Source organism: Aplysia californica, unplaced genomic scaffold (genome assembly GCF_000002075.1).
Source record: "Aplysia californica isolate F4 #8 unplaced genomic scaffold, AplCal3.0 scaffold01284, whole genome shotgun sequence".
In the NCBI taxonomy this organism is placed as follows: domain Eukaryota; kingdom Metazoa; phylum Mollusca; class Gastropoda; order Aplysiida; family Aplysiidae; genus Aplysia; species Aplysia californica.
In genome coordinates, this window is record NW_004798554.1 from 56,400 (window position 1) to 61,623 (window position 5,224).

Consider the following 5,224-nt stretch of genomic DNA (forward strand, 5'->3'; position numbering starts at 1 on the left):
ACACAGCGCCTGCCTTGAAGTAAAGAGCTTACATAAAGGACGGCTAGTGCTTATGAAAAACATAAAATACACACGACTTTGAGTCTTGAATATGCTCAATTGGGTAAATTGAATTCAGGAAAATTAATGTAAACGCCAACGTATGGCGTTCTCTTCTCTCTGTGTTGTTACGCTGTGTCACAGAACAGTAGTAGCCTTCCAGTAAGCGCAGGGTAGTGAACTCTTCTGTCCATGAAATGTCAAAAAGGGGGAACTCGTCAAAAAGGTATTTCGCTATTTCACTTTTTGATGGTTTCCCAATGAGTTTACAGTAACCGTCATGGAATTAATTAAGCTTACACATAAAAATAATAACATTATTATTATTGTACCTGTATGTTACTGGGTTTTATTGATTCATGGCATTTAGGCTGAAAGATGATATTACCATAGTTTTGGTACAATTACATATCAACAAGCGACACATAACAACAACACTTCTACTTGTTGCTGGTGTTAATTAACGGTCCACAATTCAACATGAAGACAATTATAAATAAATGGTCTCTGATTGTGAAATAAATTCTAAAGAAGTAAAGCACAAGTACAAAGTTGTTGTTTTTTCTTCATTCCTTTCTGTCTCCGGTAATTATACTCCTCGCGCTGGGGCTATACGGCGTTAGTGCCGTTAGGGCGCTTCCCCTGGTTGGTGGATATGGAGCCCCTTCTTGTAGATGGGGGTTGCACAGGATAATAATACTATTATTATTAATATTATTATTACTATTATTATTAATAGGCTACAGAAAAAAAGGTAACGACTAGTAACGTGGACCAACATCGCCTTAGGAGAAGAGAAACTGTTATTCCAAACTGGGGTACCACAGACAGAACCCGCTTAAGCTACCTTTGGGCCAAACAATCGAACCTGTCTAGGAGAAAGAAATCTCTGATTCCATAAACTGAGGCAGAGTACAGAGCTCTCTCAGCCTTGAAAGAAAGTCTGTCACGGAGAAGGTATGCCTAACTCTGATCTCAAATCCCTGACAGACAGTGCTCGTTAGCCTTGGCAGGCAGGCTGTCTTGATGGAGGAAACACTGACTCCAAACTGGGACAGACAGAGCTCACATAGCTTTGGCTCGCCATCTGTCCAGGAGACAGGAGAAGGAACTCTAATGATAAACCAATTGTTACTTGTTACTTGTGTTACTTGTGTGAAGAACCGACATCACTGCACAGGGGGCATCTCCATAAACGCTCCGTCCCCTGGAGAAGCACATCTCGAAGTGTGTAGATGCTGACGGTTCCAAGCAATGGTTGATTCCACTGGATGACGAACCACTGTCGCCTTGCAGCGGGCCCTGAGAAATCAAAGGCTAAGGGTGCGAACCCCAGCAGAAAACCAGGCCGGAATCGGATTACCAGGCCCAAAGGCGCAATTAAAACAGAAAGGAGTAAATAAAGAGCTTGCAAACTGTGGTGCCACGTAGCAAACTTCACGAATGGTAGAACACAACAGGCTGAAGCACCACATGTTCTCCCGATTCAAGATAGGTGATGGACCCAACTGTCCTTGTGGTGTCAGCCGCCAAAGATGCACATCCCCCCTGGGCAGTGCCATTGACTGTAGTGTCTTTAGGCCATTCCCAAAGGGGGGACATTTCTCGTTCAAGCATATTAGAATCGTAAATGGGCTGACTCCGAGGTGGTAAATATAGTTTAGCGCCTCGGTTGACTCATGTCACGCTCATAACTGTGCCTGATCTACAACAGGGAACTGCTGCTTTTTTCTTTTCTGATCCTTATTATTGTCATTTTCCTCTACTTCTTTTGTATGTTTGTCACTCTCTTGGGACCTGCTATTTTGGGGTGCCTTGATAGTCGAAGCACACCTTGTGCTGTTGAAGCTAGAGAGGTGAGCAGTCAAAGTCTGATTCCCTGTAAAGACTTCTCTGTTGACACCCACCCCTTGGCGTTCATATGACCTTATGCAGTTGCGAGCGCCGTAAAACCCTGCTACTATTTTTTTTTTAAAGATGCACAGCCTATTCTCCAGGACTGCCTTCTACTGGATAGGACAAGACAAAAATGCTGGCCTCAACCCAGGGACATGCACCAGAAGCTGTATGGCAGCCCTCTAGACCTGGAAATCACTGCAGAATTCATCAATACGTCAGCCCTCACCATCTAAAAAGAAGAAGGAGGAGGAGAAGGAGGAAGAGGATGAGGAGGAGGAGGAGGAGGAGGAGGAGGTAATTATTGTTCCTAAGTCTAGTTTTCTTTCCTACGTCTCATTGTTCCCAACTTCTCTTTCTTTTGCTGCTGTTCCTCTTCTTCTCCTTCTTCTTCTTCTTCTTCTTCTTCTTCTTCTTCTTCTTCTTCTTCTTCTTCTTTTTCTTCTTCTTCTTCTTCTTCAAACGCATACAGAGTCAGAGAGGGGTTCTCTCGTGGTCTAGAGGTTAAGGTGTTCGCCTCTCATTCAAAGGTTACTGGTTCGAATCCGGGTAGCGACGGGAAAAATGTTTTCTCTAAAATTACCTCCTTTCATATCCTTTCCTGTTCTGTAGCCATTATTCTGAGGGGGTGACCAGGAGGGGGTGGGGGTTGTGCCTTTGGTAGGTTGTGGGGGAAGACCCCATGGCATTGAAATATACCATCAGAGTCTGTTGACTGTTACAACTGTCATCTGGAATTGCGAACCGCCTTGTCATTCTTCGTTCTAGCATGAATGTAATCCACTTACACAACTCGACTTCATTGTAATTCGTTCTTCTCAGGGGCTCAGCAAAACAAAAAGTGTTTATGAAGACAATACATGTAATAGTAGAAGTATTGCTGCTAGGATCTTTTTTATTTGTAAACCCCTGAATGAATAGAACACAATCTGCCACCGTATTAATTGTTAACTCCTGAATAAATAGACCCATCACTATCTCCTCCCTTATTTCTGCTTCCACAACCCCCTCGAGCGTGTGATCATTGAACCTGAACCCGTTTTGTCTACTTATTATATACATTAATGCATACGGATATGTAGGCAGCTCTAAAAGAAGCGCATGGAGTTTTCCGTTAGCGTAATTGAAGCGTCAAACGGATGTAATATAATCGTTGTTATATCTTACAATGTCTCCGACACTTCAGTAGATTATCGTCATCATTACCATTTATTATTGTCCAGCGCCACGCATCAACGCCAGAAGGGACACAAAAAGAAAAGAGAGAAAAATAGAAAGGTAAAGAAAAGAGAAACTTAGGTGGAAAAACTCCTTTGGGGTTCGGATTTGTTTATATGGTTGGTTTGTCGGTTGGTTGATTGGTTGATTGGTTGGTTGGTTGTGATTATTATTTGTGTTGTTATAGCTCATCTACAACACGGATCGATGGGTATGTTTGACAGTTCTTTCCGTTTCACGAAATGAATGGACCTGTACCACCCACCCAACAGAAAAGTAGACTTTTTTTTTACCGAGACAACTTTGCGGGTGTCGAACCCGGACCGGGGCTTTCGCGGCCTAAAGGCTAAGGTGTTCGCCTATCATTCAATAAGTCACGGGTTCGAATCCAAATCATCATCATCATCCAGTGCCAGATCTGCGACAGACATTGGCGATCATGGTTCTCCATTCATTCCTTTGCTTGGATGCTCTTTAAAAAAACAACGTTTCCCTGATCGTTCCCCGTTACCCATTTGTTTAGGTTCCCTGAGTAGGTTGCTCAGGGCCTACACCTGCCTCATTTGCCTTCAATTTTGCCAGTGAGAGCTAGATGTTCAAGGCCTTTATGTCCATTCATGAGTCCCAAAAACAGCATTTGTCGTTTCCTTATTGTTGTTAATAGTGAGCGTCCCACGTGGGCTTCATCAAGCACTACTTGATCGAATCCGGATAGCGAGGGAAATTTTTCCTGTCTAAAAATTGTCTCCTTTCACCTCCTTTCCTTCTCTCTAGCAATGTTCTGTCGTCTGCTTTCGTCTCCACTTTCTGCACCCACCCCGTCACCTCCATTGCTCCCTCCTCTGAGCTCCTGACTCTTTCTACAGCCTTTCTACTGCTACCCCTTGGCTCCTTCTTACTGCTGTCTTTCAGCAACAACCCTGATCCTCTGATAGGAAAGATCTACCCCTCGCCTTCTCGGACAGGGACGAATAATCTCGGAGGTCCCGTATGCAAGCTACGCACGTTAAACATCCCTTGGTGGTTCAAATCGATACGAGTAGGCTTCGGTCTCCACTCGGGCAAAATTCAAAATTTCCTACCAACTGAAAATGTTTAATGTGTCCCGCGCGCTCATAATATATGACCGTATGCAGTTGCAGTGAGCGCCGTAAAAACGTATCCCCCCCCCCCCCTGAATAAAGAACCCTGACCATCAATAAGACAATGAGTTGAGTCTTTTCTTGTCCAAAACCTGTCGACTCTGTTGCTATAGATCTTGTCATGTTTCTATTTATAAGTAAATAAGCAGAAACAATTACATCCGCACTCTATGGGGGATCTCATCTTATCTTATAGTATTGCTAAAACTGTCCGGCGTGTGGTTGGCGGGTGTTTTGGTGTGATAACCTCCTTCTTTCCTAAAAAATAAGAAACCCCAAAACCGGTAAATAAATAAATAAAATCTGTGGTCCTTATCTCTCCTGCTTCTTTTTTTTATGTTTGTTACTATTACTATCCTGTGACATCTCTGAAACTTCGGCTTTTTAATGATTCTGCCAGTGCCGAAAATCTCTTAATAAAACGAAACAAACTATCCGATAGAACACAACAATTCATAGCTCTGCCTTCTTTCAACAAACTTACAGGAAGTAAATTGCAAGACGTGACATAAGCAGATGTGATATGTGAGTGGGGGAAATCTGGAGGGTTTGTATTGGGAGGGGGGAGGGGGGTGCAATGGCCCCTCTTGTTGTGATATTCTTTATTGTTTGTTTCGCTGTCTCTTTTTGCATATCGCATGAACTCTTTCCCGGCCCTTACTTATCCCGCTCGAGCTATTCTCCGAAAAATTGAGGATTGTTGGGCATTCTGATGGGGAACTAAGGACAGCTTTAGTTTCTGTATCCGCAATGTGAATTAGTGAAGTGAGAAGCAATAATTGCTGAACAGGACGTGGGAATATGCAATGTTCAATGTCCAGTCTAGCAGTTTGTATTTTACAAGGCAATCTCTATAAATACCAAACGGATCTTAATTATGTTATATCAGGGTAGTCTACTAAAAGAGTCCACCATCCCTCCCCCTCCCT

The 5,224-nt window shown here is 43.2% G+C and overlaps 1 protein-coding gene across 1 annotated transcript in view; it reads right to left on the reverse strand.

Annotated features, from left to right (window-relative positions):
• LOC101845820 (insulin-degrading enzyme) overlaps positions 1-218 on the reverse strand; it is a gene marked incomplete in the record, with an annotated part of 40,213 nt that extends 39,995 nt beyond the window's left edge. Inside the window, 1 exon segment of the mRNA XM_035973484.1 lies at positions 75-218.
• Between the last annotated feature and the right edge of the window lie 5,006 nt (positions 219-5,224).